The sequence below is a fragment of the Dama dama genome, chromosome 33, assembly GCF_033118175.1.
Source record: "Dama dama isolate Ldn47 chromosome 33, ASM3311817v1, whole genome shotgun sequence".
Classification (NCBI taxonomy): Eukaryota; Metazoa; Chordata; class Mammalia; order Artiodactyla; family Cervidae; genus Dama; species Dama dama.
Genome location: NC_083713.1, coordinates 8734664 through 8749919, shown reverse-complemented (window position 1 = coordinate 8749919; position 15256 = coordinate 8734664). Strand labels below are relative to the sequence as shown.

The 15256-nt window shown below is 52.2% G+C and overlaps 1 long non-coding RNA gene and 1 pseudogene across 2 annotated transcripts in view; both read left to right on the top strand.

Moving 5' to 3' along the window:
- Positions 1 to 14355, top strand: part of LOC133050803 (uncharacterized) — a 54334-nt gene extending 39979 nt beyond the window's left edge. Inside the window, exons 2-8 of one of the 2 annotated variants that reach the window (XR_009691699.1) lie at positions 1548 to 1630; positions 2915 to 3000; positions 5209 to 5328; positions 5425 to 5478; positions 12888 to 12986; positions 13458 to 13622; positions 14276 to 14355. This is a non-coding gene — a long non-coding RNA (uncharacterized LOC133050803). The remainder of the gene's footprint in view (positions 1 to 1547; positions 1631 to 2914; positions 3001 to 5208; positions 5329 to 5424; positions 5479 to 12887; positions 12987 to 13457; positions 13623 to 14275) is intronic. The other variant, XR_009691700.1, reaches the window with a different exon arrangement.
- Positions 3784 to 3902, top strand: LOC133051359 (5S ribosomal RNA; annotated as a pseudogene).
- Positions 14356 to 15256: the final 901 nt, after the last annotated feature.

Sequence of the window (15256 nt, the reverse complement as noted above, 5' to 3'; positions counted from 1 at the left end):
TCTCTCAGGAAGGTCCCGTGCTTGGCGGGCGGCGTGGGGACAAGGGGGGCCCGCGGTCGGGCGAAGGGGCGGGGCTGCCGCGCTCCAGTCGCCGGCGGCGGCCCGCCCGCAAGCCAGACACCTCCGGGGCCACTTGGGCCTGAGCAGCTGTCCGGAGGGGTGGGTGGGGGGCCCGAGCGGGGGGCGGGCCTGGAGAGGCCCAGGGTGGGTGGGCGCCGAGACCTCCGCGCCCCTCACCCCAACCCCCAGCCCCGGCCTGCACGCCCGACCGGCCGCTCGGGGTCCCGGCAACCCTCCGGGCCCCCGGGCCGGGCCAGGCTTGCTTGCCAGGGTGGCGGTGTGCGGGGACGGGGCGGCGTCGGCCGGGCTGCCGGGCCTGGCCGGCCCGAGTTCGGTCGCCGGTCGTGCGGCTCAAGTGCAGCGCGCGCCCCGTGGAAAGGTGCGGCTCCACCGGCACGTCAGAGCGAAAGGGAGGCGCAGCGCAGGGCTTTGAAGGCGCCTGGCGCCAGCCGCCTCCCTCTGATAAGATCATACCACCCTGAACGGGCCAGATGTCTTCTGATCTGGGAAACTAAGCAGGGTTAGTTAGTACTTGGATGGGAGAGCCCCTAGTAGTTAGGAGCTCCAGGCTTTTGCATAAAGTAGACGACAAGCCAACGTATAGGTGACGAAACGTTTATCGAGAAAAATCCAATGAAACCTGAATTCAAAGATGGTTTATGGCATAGAAGCAAGTGTTTTCCATTAGGTTCCCCCTCCCCCCGAATTAACTTGCATGATGGTTTCCCAGTAGCATAATGCTTAGTTTTTATTCCTTCTTTCCTTGTCTGTATCCATCTTTTTGCATCATTATGTGGTGCCTTATTGGCATAATTTTCCGCCTTTTGTCTTTTTTGTAACTTTTCGAAAAAGGACTTCTTAGGCATTAACATACTGATATTACCATAAGGGGGAAAGACTTCTTCCCTACAACTGCATTGAAAAAATTTGAACTTAAGAAAATATATTTTAATGTAGCAGAATTATTATTTTTAACAAATGCTTTCCAATCTAGCATTTGTTAAATCCTTAACTGCTGATAAGTGTTCAGGCTTCCCTGGTGGCTCAGCTGGTGAAGAATCCACCTGGCATGCAGGAGACCTGGGTTCCATCCCTGGGTTGCAGAGACCCCCTGGAGAAGGGAAAGGCTACCCACTCTAGTATTCGGGCCTGGAGAATTCCATGGACTGTATAGTCCATGCGTTCGCAGAGTCAGACATGACTGAGCGACTTTCACGGGTCACCAACAACGGTTCAGCCTGAAATAAGAACTTTCAAAAATCTTTGAACACAGATGCTCTAACTTATTTTCCCTCTGGGATCAATATCTTGCATTTACTCTCAGGTTACGTATACACAATAGGCACAGAACTCTCTTATTGTGTCTTTTATTTCCATATAAATTAACGTCCTAGGAAACTTAAAATAGAAACACTAAAGACAGTGTTGCGCAGAGCAATCTCTGTTAAATGCCCCATTATCTCACTGAAGTTCCTATACACATGCAGGGACTGAAGGAGGACAGGAAGATGGCAGAAGAGCAGCCCGCGAGCCACTGCTGTGTCTGTGCACATCAACTACAGACTGCAAGGTAAGGACAGTATTTTACATAAATAGAAACATAGTTACAGTTCAGATTTCCTTTTGAAGTTGCCTCCATAATTGGTTTGCAATAGCAACAGATTCTCCCCTTTCTTCATAGCCATACGCCAACACCCAACACGTATCATTTTAAAAAATCTATTAATGTCAGAGAAAGCCATCACAATACTTGAGGAGTGACTTCAAGAAAACTCCAATCAAGTCACAGTACTCAGGCAGGTGGGTTTAATAAACAAGTCCTAGGTAGATATCAATCCACCTAAAAGTGGGCAGTAATGTTGGAAGACATCTAGGATTTCCTTTTTAAACCCACGCTCCAAGGAAAACAGTACTGAGTTTACCAGAGGAACAGTAAAAAGAGGACATCACTGGAGGGGAGTTTACACAGCCAGTCTGGCCCTGCGGTCTGACGCTGGGGTAGCATCTATCTGCTTGCTTGGCCCCTGTGTCCCTCGGGGAGGACACGGGCTCGAGAGTGCAGAACAGTATCATCACTAGGACTGCCCAGAGCTGCTGTGAACATCCAAAAAGTTGCACTTGAAGAGTTCTTTAGAGGGCCTCCCTGGTGATCCAGTGGCTGCTCCCAATGCAGGGGCCTGGGTTCAATCTCTGGTCAGTGAACTAGATGCCATACACTGCAAGTGAGAGTTTGCCCGCCACAATTAAAGATCCCTTGTGTGGCAACCAAGACCTAGTGCAGCTTACAACAAAGAAAAAGGCACCGCACGTTCTTTAGAAAGTGCTATAAAAGGCTATGAATGATTGCTTCTACGAAGCAAATAGTAAGAAATACGTGTATTAGTTGCTCAGTTGTGTCCGAGTCTTGGTGACTCCATGGACTATGTAGCCTTGCAAGTTCCCCTGTCCATGGAATTCTCTAGGCAAGAATACTGGAAGAGGTTGCCATTCCCTTCTCCAGGCGATCTTCTCAACCCAGCCATGGAACCCAGGTCTCCTGCATTGCAGACAGAATCTTCACCACCTGAGCCACCAGGGAAGCCCAGGAAATACGTAGACCGGATTCCTGTGAATAAAGACGGGTGCCATTAGAGAGAAAATAACCTACTAGGTTCATTTAGTTCTATTATTGCGATTCTCCTTGGGAGTTAAAAATAAGAGTACTTCTGGAGAACCTGACAAAAGCTGTGATTCATCTTAATAAAAGACTTCTCATGGAGATCTTGAAACCTGTTTCCTGAAAGAAATGAGTTATAAATATATTTCTTACGCCTGGTGGCAAAGTTTCTAATGACAGAATTCATCTCCCATGCAGCTCAATGAATCCCTGTTTTTAAACAAGAGAATGAATGAAAGCGTTGAGTGCAGCAGCCATGAGGTTCCCTACTGTCACAGCTCACAGTAAGGCAAGAAGGATCAAAGTAACTGTCTATCTGTCTGTTTTAGCAGTTGGTGAAAATCCAGTAGATCCTGTCTTCAATTCACGTAGAACTCTTTAAGGAAGAGTGTGAAGGCCCTCAGGAAGGTCCCGTGCTTGGCGGGTGGCGTGGGGACAAGGGGGGCCACGGTGGGGCGAAGGGGCGGGGCTGAGGCGCTCGGGTGGACCGCGCCGGTGGCTCGCGGTGGGTTTGGGCCCCGGGCAGGTGCCTGGCAGGATGGGCGCTCAGGGCCCCGGCTGCGCTACGCCTAGGCCCGCGGGAGGCTCAGAGGACCGAGGGCCGCGGTCGGCGGCGGGCCCGAATCAGACACCTCCGGGGCCACATGGCCCTGAGCCACGAACGCGAGTGGGGCGGGGGGGGGGGGGGGGGCGCCGACAGGGGGCGGGCCTGGAGAGGCCCAGGGCGGGAGGGCGCGGAGACCTCCGCGCCCCTCACCCCAACCCCAGGCCCAGGCATGCACCGCCAGCCGGCCACTCGGGGTCCAGGAAGCCCTCCGGGGCCCCGGGCCGGGCCAGGCGGGTTCTGGCCGGCTTGGCGGTGTGCGGAGGCGGGGCGGCATTGGACGCCCCCCGGGCTGCCGGCCCTGGCCGACTGGAGTCCGGTCGCAGGTTGTGAGGCTCCAGTGCAGCCCGCGGCCCTTGGAGAGGAGTGGCCGGCTGGCCTGATCGGCAGGCAAGTCAGACCCAAAGGGAGGCGCAACGCAGGGCTCTTAAGGTTCTTAAGGCGCCTGGCTGCAGCCACCTCCGTCTAGGGCCATACCACCCTGAACGCGCCAGATTTTGTCTGATCTGGGAAGCAAAGCAGGGTCTGGCCTGGTTAGTACTTGGGTGGGAGACCGCCTGGGAATACCGGGTGCTGTAGGCTTCCTGCCTCCCCTGTCCTTTAGCCCTGCCCCCACCCCCCCACCTCCCCCACCCCCCCCCCACCCCCCCCCCCCGGCGCGGTTGGCCGCCCCGAGCCCCACCTGCCCCTGGCCCCTCGCACCCGGCGGGCTCAGAGCTGTCGCCTGCCTTCCAGCCGGCTAGCCGACCTGCCGGCGGCCCTCGAAGACAGCAGCGGCCCAACTCTTGGGTCCCCGCAGCCCCAGCCCCTCCCCCGGTGGGTGGCCGGGGCCCCCACTCCCGCCGCAGGCCTGGGTTGCCTCCGGATTTGGCTTCCAGGAAACCAGATGACAGTCGGGTCTCAATCTGGGGCTCCCTTGGCATGCCTCAGGCAATCCCAGGGGCTGCCCCAGCCCAGTACTCCCAGGCGACAGCGGGCACACACACACACACACACACACACAGACACACAGACACACAAAGACACACACACAAAGACACACACAGAGACACACAGACTCACCCCGCCCCCCGCCCCGGACAGGTGAGGAGCTGCAAAGCACAGGGAAGGGAGACTCAGAAAGAGGGGAGTGAGTCCTAGTCTCGCAAAGACCACCCTCACAACCCTCACGTTCGGTTTCAAAAGACCCGTGGTCAGGTGAAGAACAGGGCGGATGTAGGTAGAGTGGCGGCGGCGTATGCCAATGCAGACCGGACTGGAGTCCGGTCGCAGGTCGTGCGGCTCAATTGCAGCCCGAGGCCCTTGAAGAGGTGTGGCCGGCTGGCCTGACCGGCAGGCAAGTCAAAGCAAAAGGGAGGTGCAATGCAGGGTTCTTAAGGTTCTTAATGCGCCTGGCTGCAGCCACCTCTGTCTTCAGCCCCCATCTCACTCCTACCCAAAGACTCAGTGTCTGTGCCATGAGCCTCCCCTACATTGAGGTGTCAGGGGCCATTGTGTAGTCCCAAAGCTATTCATATCTCTCTTCCGAATTCCACCATCAGACTTTCATTTCTTTGGCTAGGAAGTTTTTATGCCTCTTGAGTCTTAAGTGCTGAGGCTTTTATACACCCCACCTGTCTTCCTTTGGGCCTCTCTAGGTTTTGTGGAAGCGTACTTGTTATAAACTGGAGAAGGAAATGGCAACGGTATGAAGTGAATTCTGGACATGGTTTAAGAGTCTTGTCTTGAAAGTTCCCCAAGGAAATGGCAACCCACTCCAGTGTTCTTGCCTGGAGAATCCCAGGGATGGAGTGATACGACTGAAGTGACTTAGCAGTAGCAGCAGCAGCATCTCTACTCAGAGTCAGCAATTTGACCTTCTTGTACTTCTTTTCCTTGTTGGTTTTAGTATCAAGGTTATGCTAGTCTTATGAAACAAGGAGGAGAGTGTTCCTGGTTTACCCCAAGAGTTCCTGTGAGATTGCTGTTTACTTCCCTGGCTTTTTGGAAGAATTGATTGGCAAAACAAGTAGGTTTCATTGTGGGGAGGCTTTTCACTTCAGATTTAATTTTTTTCATGCAAATAAAAATTTCTGATTTTGTATGTCTTCTTGGGTCTATTTAGGTAAAGCATTTCCCACTGCTAGGAATTTAGTGAGGCCAGCAGACTCTACAATTGGTAAGTCAACTGTGTTCATAATATCTTTCTTGTCTGCAAGATGGGTTGTCTCCCCTTTTAAAAATCCTTGATATTGGTGATTTGTGCCCTGTCTCTTTTTCTTAATCAGTTTCTCTAGGGGTTTATCATTTTTATCAATCCTTTCAAAGAGCCAACTTTTGGCATTGTTTTTAAAAAAAATTCGTATGTGCTTACTGTTTCCTTATTTTCTGCTCCTTTTTCTTCTATCTGCCTTGTGTGTCGTTTGCTCTGCTTCTTTTCTGGTTTCTTGGGATAGAGGCTTAATTGATTTTTAGCCTTCCTTCTTTTCCAGGATATGTGTTTAAGGCTTTAAGACCCTGTAAACATAGTTCACTGGGTCCCAGAAGTTTGAATAAGCCAGACTTTCATTATCTTTTATGGAAAAGTATTTCTAATTTTCGTTGTGTTTTTTAAAATTATTATTCATGAAGTTCTTCAAGAAGTATGTCATTTAACTTCCCAATGTTTGGGAAGGTTTTTCTAGTGACCCTTTTTTGATTCCTAGCTTAATTCCATGAAGAGCCCTGTCTTAGGCTTTTAGGGCTACTGTTACCAATACTGTAGACTAGCTGCTAGACAAGAGAAAGTTGTTTCTTAGAGTACTGGAGGCTGGGCAGTCCCAAGATCACCAGCAGGTGCCACGTCTGGTGAGGCCTGGTTCCTGGTTCCTAGACTGCCTGCTGCTTCTCCCTGTTCTCGCATCACGGGAGCCCATTCCCTCCTGACCTGACCCCTCCCAGAGTCCCTGCCTCCGAGTATCATCTCCACGTGCGGGGTGAAGTTTGAGGGCACATAGACCGTCAGCCCATTGCAATCCCTAAGCATACCCTGCATTATTTCAGTCCTTTGAAATAATTCGAGCTTTCCTAGTGGCCCAATATATATTCCTTTTGTTATATGTTCCTTGGGCCCCTGAAAATCACGCGTATCAGGGGGAATGCAGTGTTCCGTGCGTATCACTTAGATCAGGTTTGTCAATCATATAATTCAGATTTCGGTAGCCACGTTGAGTAAAGCAGAAGTAGGTGAAATCATCCGTAATACGTTTTATTTTAACACACCCAAAGCAGTACCCTTTCCGTGTGTGATCAATCAGCATGATGGAACCCAATGAATCAGTTTCTGTTCTCTTCTTCACGCTGCGTCTTTAAACTCCAGTGCGTGTCTCACGTGTGCAGCACGCCTCAGCGCAGCGCCGGCCGCACTTCAGGTCCTTCATGGCTGCAGGTGCCCACGCACCAGGGAGCCCAGCTCCGTGAGAGATGTGTCTTTAACGTCTGCCATTGCGATTGTGAACCTGGCTGTTACTCCTTTTCTGTTTCTGTCAGTTTTTATGTATTGATATTTTGAGGTTATGTTATTAGGTACATTCAAATTTAGAATCCTCATCTTTTTGGTAGACTGAACTTGTATCAGTATGAGATGCTTCCTTTTATCGCTAGGAATGCTTCTTACTCAGGGCACTGTTTGACAGTGATATTGCCACATCAGTTTTCTGTCCTTGTTTGCCTGCGTATCTTATCGTATCACCTGTCTGTGGTCTTCCATCTTCACATGTACCTCTGTGAATAGTGTAGAGTTTTGATGTTAATCAGTTTGACACTTTTTATCTTTCCGTGAGAACCTTTGCTCTGTTTACAGTTTGATGTTCCCGTGTGCAGACAGCGTGTTGCTGTTTGTTTTCTGTCTGTCCCGCCTCTTCTGTGTCCTTGTCTCGGGCCTTCTGTTAGAAGGATGAGGTGCTTTTCTAGTTCTTCCTCCTCTGCCAGGTGGTTGGGTGAGTGTGCGCAGATACGGCGCGTGGTTTACATTTAAGTCTAACTTAGTGCTGTTACTGCCTCCCTGACACGGCTGTTTGCTCCTTGTCACTGTTATCCTTTAAAACTGTAGATATATTTTTGGTGTTGTCATGATTGTAGAGTTAATGTGTACTGTCAGAGTTACCTCATGGTTGGTCTTTACTTGTTTTTTATATTTCAGTCAGAGACTACTTTTCTTTTTCCCAAAGCACGGCCTTAATATCTTTTTAGTTCATGTCTGTGGGTGAAGAGTTGTCTCATTTCCATTTGCCCTAAAAGTCTTTATTTTCCTTCCCCTTGGAAGCATGTTTTTGTTGGGTGTAGAACTCCAGGTTGGTGGTGTTTCTTTGCAGCATTTTACAGGCGCCCGTCAATGATCTCCTGACTTCGTTGTTCTTGAAAAGTCAGCTCTCGGCGTTGCTGTGCCATTAAAAGCCACACCTTTTTTCCTCTGAGCGCTGGAACATTTTCTTCTCGCCTCAGGCACCCGCAGAGCTGCTGAAACCAATGTGTGGTTTTCATTTTTGAGTCAATAGTCTGATTCTTGAGCCAACTCTTGGCCCCGTCCGTGCCAGTCAGTTCAGTCACTCAGCGTCTGACCCGTTGCGACCCCATGGACTGCAGCACGCCAGGCTTCTCTGTCCATCACCAGCTCCCGGAGCCTGCTCAAGCTCATGTCCATCGAGTCAGTGATGCCATCCAACCGTCTGGTCTTCTGTTGTCCCCTTCTCCTCCCGCCTTCAGTCTTCTCCAGCATCAGGTTCTATTCCAGTGAGTCAGTTTCTCGCATCAGGTGGCCAAAGTATTGGAGCTTCAGCATCAGTCTTTCCAGTGAATATTGAGGACTGATTTGCTTTAGGATGGACTGGTTGGATCTCCTTGCAGTCCACGGGGCTCTCAAGAGTCTTCTCCAACATCACAGTCCAGAAGCATTGATTCTTCGGCATTCAGCTGTCTTCATGGGCCAATTCTCACATCCATACATGACTACTGGAAAAAACACAGCTTTGACTAAATGAACCTTTGTCGGCAAAGTAATGTCTCTGTTTTCTAACATGCTGCCTAGGTTCATCATAGCTTTCCTTCCAAGGAGCAGGTGTCCTTTAATTTCACCATCTGCAGTAAGTTTGGAGCCCAAGAAAATAAAGTCTGTCACTGTTTCCATTGTTTCCCCATTTATTTGCCATGAAGCGATGGAGCCGGATGCCATGATCTTCATTTTTTGAATGCTGAGTTTTATGCCAGCTTTTTCACTCTCCTCTTCCACTTTCATCAAGAGGCTCTTTAGTTCCAACCCCTGGAGGCATTTCTTATTCCCCTTTCTGTCTTTTCTCCCTCATAAGGGGACCCATTTATAGCTTTTAACAACATAGTTTCACAACGGGCTCTTTCTGTACTTTTTTCCCTCTTATATATATTTTTTAACTGATCCATCCTTCAGTTCACTGATCCTCTCTTCAGGTACGTCCAGTTTGATGTTAAGCCCAGAGACTGAGTTCGTAAATTCAGTCCCTGTTATTTTAAAGTTGTAGCATCGGTTTTGATTCTCAGAAATTTCTCCTTTGGTCAAGTATATTTTTTGAACGGGTGACGTTTGCATCTGATACCTCTAGCATACCTCTGATATTCTGATAGACATCTGCTACCTCTGGATCTGTTTCAGTTCTTTTTCTCTTGGTCCTGTTTGTTGTTACACCCTTTTTTGCTTTGTTGGTTGCATGTTGGACACTACGTTTGGAAAACCCTAGAGGTCCTGAGTGATGCTGTCTTCCCCAGACTTTCCTCTGACGTAGACCTCTAGTGGGGACAGAGCTCTCTGTTCACTCAGGGCCTGAGTGACTTGAGGCTGGGGGGGGGTCCTTGTAAGCTGAGTCTCAGCAGCCTTCACCCACCTTCCCCGCCTCCCCCCACCCGACCCCAGGGAGGAGCCCTCCGGCGTCTCCGTCTGGAAGCCTGGGGGCCCTCCCAGGGCCCCTCCTTCTCGGCAGGTCCTGAATCCCACCGTCCGCCTCCTGAAGACCACGAGGTGATTGATACTCAGCGCTCAGCCAGTTTGGGCAGAGTGTTGGGTACGTTTTCTGTGCCCAACTTTTCTTGGGGAGATTGGTCTCTACCATCCGGACTGACTTGTCAGGCCTGCGCTCATATGTTTGTCTTCCCAGCCGGAGGAGCCGTCCAGAGCTGTGTTAGCCAGTCCCCTCTGCTGGACTTTCCCCTGCCTTTTGTTCGCAGAGTCAGCTTTGTTCAGATGCCGTGGGGGAAGGAGCGGACCTCTCAGTCTCCAGCTGCCTCACTGGGCTTCCCTGTTGCTTGAAATCTTGGATTGTGGCTGCCTGAGGACCTCTTTTAAAATGTATTTAGCTTTTCTAGCTCTGGGTAGGCTGACCTACAAGCTGCTTGCGTCTGTAACTGGAAGTGGGGAAGCCCTGGGTGTCTTCTCTCATCTGAGGCCACATGTAAGCATCACAGTAATTATACTGATCATCTTTATTTGATCCCAGGAAAACAAGAGGCAGGGGTCCTTGCTTAGTACCCACGGTTGTGTTTCGGATCAGAATCCCCAGCTTGCCCACGCTCTTTCATTGCCACTTGAATTTGGGAAGAAGGTGGAGCAAGCGGCCCACGCAGCCTGGGGACGGAGGAGCCGGTGTGCCCGCTTCCCCTGCGCCTGCCAGCCCAGGGCAGGCCTTGCGATGACAGGATGCTGGTGGTGGACGAGAAGCTGAGGAGGGCGGGGCTGTGTGACCTGTGTTCTGTGATGGGGTCACATGTGGGTTTTCTTTTTCAGTTTGAAAAGTGACTGCTTTTACCACCGTTAGTATTTTTTGGACCAAGGCAGATATATAAATAGGTAAATAAAGGCTCTTTCGTCGATGAAAAAAAAAAAGAAAAGCGACTGCTTTTAATCTTCCCTCCAGTTTCACTTTCAGGTTGACAATGAAGATTTTATTCTTCAAGTTGAGCACAGTGATTTTACAGTCTTTTTGAAAGCCACAGTTGAGGTTTTCAAAAGACGTCTCAGAGAACTCCAGTAGATAAAGCGAAAAAAAGAGAACGTGTTCAGGGTGCACTGAGGGCGGGACCCGAAACTGTACCCTGTCTCCCCAGAGTCTGTCATTGCTGAGATGGGCGGACATACGACCCCAAGCACCCAGGGGACTGAGTCCTCAAGTGACCGCAGAGGTCCGGGCTGAGCCAGGAGCAGTATGGGCTATGCCCTGGCGCGTGGAGAGCCGCGAGGCTGGGAGTGGGGCCAGGAGAGGGGGTGGGAGACTCGGGCGCGGAGGGAGGGCAGGGCAGCCCCTGGCGGGATCTGGGAGGCGCTGGCTGTCACGGCTGGAGGCAGGGCCACCCCTGAACTTCCACCATGCCGCCCCCATGGGGCCGAGTCTTCTGGCGGCCCAGGGTCCAAGTTAAGAGCGCGAGCTCGCAGCAGGTTGAATGAAACCCTGTCCCCACTGTGGGTTCATTGTAAGCGCCCGGAGCGAGGTTGGTCAAGCCCTTGCTGAGCTCGAGTGAGGGAGCCAGTCAGGGAGGACCAAGCTCAGGGTGAGAGTGAGGGGCAGCCAGCATGGTGAGTGCTCCTCAGCCGGGTGGGTTCTGGGCACACCCTTGAGTTCAGGGGTGCCCTTTCAGTAGCCTCACTGCAGGCTTATTTCGGGGGTGGAGGAAGCAGAAGCCCACTTAGAAGACGTGCTCATCCCTAGTGGTGGTGGTTTCTGAAGCAGTTTATACTGTTCGGTTTGACTGTGACCCAGTGACTTTGCAGGGTCACGTTTGACGGTGGGCCTGAGCTGTGGGCACGGCCTTCCTTCTCCCGCACCCAACACACACCTGCCATCTTTTTGGCAGCCCCTCCCCGCTCTCTGCACCCTTGATGGTGGGCCTGAGCCCAGCCCCCCTGTTACCATGGAGCCCCTTGTGACAGAGTGGGTTCCATGTTCTGGGCTCCTGGGAGATGTGCTGGAGGCAGAGCCTTCGTGCCATTTCTTCTTGAGACAGCGGAGCTGGTGGTCATAGTGTGAGATCGGTGTGTGTGAGAGCAGTGTGTGCGTGAGAGCGGTGTGTGTGAGAGCGGTGTGTGCGTGAGAGCGGTGTGTGTGAGAGCAGTGTGTGAGAGTGGTGTGTGTGAGAGCGGTGTGTGTGAGAGAGCGGTGTGTGCGTGAGACCGGTGGTCATAGTGTGCGATCGGTGGTGATACCTCAGGTGCTGAGGTATCTGCCTGGGAAACAGCACGTGCCCCTGAGTGGGGGGCTGCCCACATCCGCGAGGATGGGTCGCAGAAGGGCCAGCCTTTGGGCGCTTTTCCCATGCTGCAACCCCAAGAAAAAGGCCAAGACAAGAAATAAGTTGGCCTCATCCCAAGTCCTGGAAGCAGAGTGGCCGGAGGTGAGAGCAGCCGGGGGCTGGGCCCGTCGGGTTGGCCCTCACCTGGTGAAGCGTTGGGGTTCTGTTTCACTGTGTTCGCATGGTTGTGGGCCCTGCCGGCCGGGGCGTTCTGGCCTCCTGGGCAGGATCGACCCCAGCAGGTTGACCTTGTAAGAGGCTGTGCATGTGGTGCATGGACGATGGGCGGGGGCCCCACAGGAAGGGAAACAGTGGCTGGAGGAGTCACTGGGGCACGTGGACTGAGCCATAGAGTCAGTCCTTGGAGCAGAAAGGCTAAGCCCGTTAAGGTCTCTCTTCTTCCAAACAAGGCATCCCCTGGCTGGAGGAGTCTCTGGGGCATGTGGATCGAGCTAGAGAGTCAGTCCTTGAAGCAGAAAGACTAAGCCCCTTAACGTCTCCCATCTTACAAAGCACAGACCAGTTCGTCCAGTGTTCTCGTGACGGGTACCTAGTGCTCATGTATATAACATACACCCTCATAGCTTCACATGTCTACTGCATGCCTCTTAAAAAGTGTTGGGCAGTGCTCTAGGTGCCGAATACTTAGTATGTAGTAGGGGATACGTGGCCCAGGATTTTTGTATTTGTGCAAAGAACAATCGAAGAATGAAAGAGTCCGCGTGGTTCGGTTTGAGCAAGTTCACCACATGGACGGCCCCGCGTACATACATATTGTGATAAAATACATATAACATGAATTTACCATTTTAAGCATTTCATTGAATGACTGGGTGACTTCAGTGGAGTCAGGCTAACAGATGGCCTTGGGGTGCCATCAGCCTCTTTCGCAGAGGAACACTCCAAAGCCTGGTGGCCTTGTAGACCTTACCTTTCTTCTTCACTCTCCCCAGGGGCTCTAGGTCACTTGTCTGTGTGTCGTTGAAGAATCTCTTTATCCACTTTGTTGTTAGGTGTATGTTTAGGAAAGTTTCTCAGACTTCCCTGGGTCTTGAGAAGGCTGGCTTGGATTCCGGGTTCTCCCCTGCCGCGTGCCTGCCAGGTCGAGGTGGAGGCTGCAGGCCAGTCTGAGTTGTAGGGGTCTGTGTGGTCTTGGGGTCAGCGGACCCCCTCTTCTCCGGAGGGGCAGGGAGATCCTTTGAGTGGAGCCTGGAGAGAATGGACAGTGTCAGTCTTCAGAGTCTCGCTCTCTTTAACATTTGTGTTTGCGTTTAGTTACTTCCTCATTTACCTGTTTTCTAGGAGTTGGCCACATCTCAACAACTAAAGGCATGCAGGGAGCAGCTTCTTACAAGAGAAGCGGAAATCGCGGAGCTGAAAGCCGAAAGGAACAACACCAGGGTCAGTAGGCGGAGTCTCACGTGTTGACCTGTGCCCCGCGGGGGTCACCGCTGGGCTCCGTGTTGGTGTCTTTAAAGTCTGTCTGGTTTTCAAGTCATTTTTCACATCTTCCCACTGAGCAGACCGAGGTGGATCAGTTTGGGGTTCTCATACCTTGCTTCAAATTTATGATGAGAGCTAATGTAATTTTAGTACACTTGAGGGGAGAGTTCTCTTAGCTTCCATTTTTGTCCATGCTGCAGTTTGTGTGGGATCTTAGTTCCCCGACCAGGGATTAAAACCCATGAGCCCTGCAGAAGTGTGGAGTGTTAACTCCTGGGACACTGGGGAAGTCCACTCTAAATTCAGACTGAACTGGCGGGATTCCGACGTGCCTTAGCATGGTTTTGGTCTTAGCGTGAGGCTGAGAGGCGTTCTCAGCCCTGAATTCAAGTGTGAGGTTGAAGGTGCTCCTTTGGTCCCGCCTTGCAGCTGCTGCTGGAACACCTGGAGATCCTGGTTTCCCGGTATGTGCCGTCCCTCCGGATGACGGCGGGCCCGCAGCAGGCGCAGTCCCCAGCCAGCATGACCAGCGAGGTGGAGCTGCTCAGGGCGCTGAGATTGCTCTTTGAGCACCACAAGGCCCTGGACGAGAAGGTACCAGCCACGCGGCCGTCCTGGATTTGTACATTTGCTGCCTGGTTAGGTGGACGATGCGTGTATTTATGGAACTAGTTGACTTTTGAGCTTCTTGAATTCTTGTAAATACAGGCTTTTCTGTAAGAACTCAGAGTTTTATATGGTTAAAAAGCGTTGCCTGAGTACATGCTCAGACATGTCCGAGTCTTTGCGACCCTGTGGACCGTAGCCTACCACGCTCCTCTCTTCATGGGGCTTCCCAGGCAAGAATACTGGAGTGGGTGGCCATCTTCTACTCCAGGGGATCTTTCCGACCCAGGGATCGAACCTGCCCTCTCACATTGGCAGGCAGATTCTTTACCACTGAGACACCTGGGAAGTGCCCAGTTAAAAAGTATTAGTTGGCATAAATGTCTCAAGGTTTTTTTTATTCTGTATACCAATTTGCAATTAAAAACTGGGTAATACAGTTCTTTTAGGATAACAGTTTTTTCCTCTGAAACTGAGAATTTAAAGCTGTTAGTAAGCAGATTTTCTTCACCTTAAGGTCAATGAGAGACATTAAAGGTATTCTGTTACAGTAGCCATGGAATCAGGTGAGGGTAGAATAAGAAGCGCACTAACGTATGTACACACATCAACACACGGTGATTCGGCCTCTTTTATTTCAGTGGAGAGAGCAACTACGACACGCTCTCGAAAGGTGTAGTTCCTTAGAAGAGGAATTAAGGACCGCAGACAAACAGGTGAGTTTGGACAGTCATCGTGTAATTCAGTTAAGGGTTCGTCATTTGTGTACTTTCATTCTCAAAAAGTACGAAGGCTGTAGTGGTGGACATCATGTGTTATTTATCTTTGAAATGGGGCGCAAGGGCCTGAGGAATAACCCCAGGGAGGGTGGGGCCTGGAGCCAGGGAGAGACCTGTTGGAGGGCGGCGGGGTGGGCAAGGAGGACAGGGGGCTTGGTGACATGGGTTCCTGCAGCCCCCGGGAGCTGCCCGGCAGGGCGGGGCACAGCGCCTGCTTGCAGAGAGCTGGAGACCAGGCGGGAGGGGGACAGCAGAGGCCGCTCCCAGGGAGCCTTCAGAGACCCCGAGTGGGCGCTGCAGGGAGCCCTGGAGGAGGAGTCTGCTGGTTCCCGTTGTGCCATCTGAAGGTCAGAGAAGAGAGGATGTGCTGACCGGGCTGATGGGGGTGAACCCATAGGCATCTTCTTTGCTGGAACGGAACTGGGATGATGGCAGGTGGTCCTGCAGCCAGCGAAGGGGGTGGCCCAGCCCTTGGGAGGGGTCGTGAGGAACACATGGGGTGTGGGCTGAGACCACGCGGCCAGGGAGCCGGCAGCCAGCACCTCGAGGCTGCCCCTCGGATGCTTTGAGGTCATGTCTGGGAAAGAAGGCAGGACCTGGGTTGAGAGTCGGACAGGGGGGAGACTTGCAGAGAGAAGGGTGTGAGGTGTGAGATCGGGAGGGCGGCACGGGCCCCAGCAGGCACTCTCCCGTGCGTCTCTCATGGCAGAGCCGCCCTTGCGGTGCGAGGGGCTGTCCCCCAGAACAGCCCGAGTGCGTGTGCCCCGAGAGGACAGCCGCGGGGGGCTGGCCCTCCAGTCCCCTAGCTGCCCAGCTCGGTCCTGTCTGTGCGTGTTCAGACCA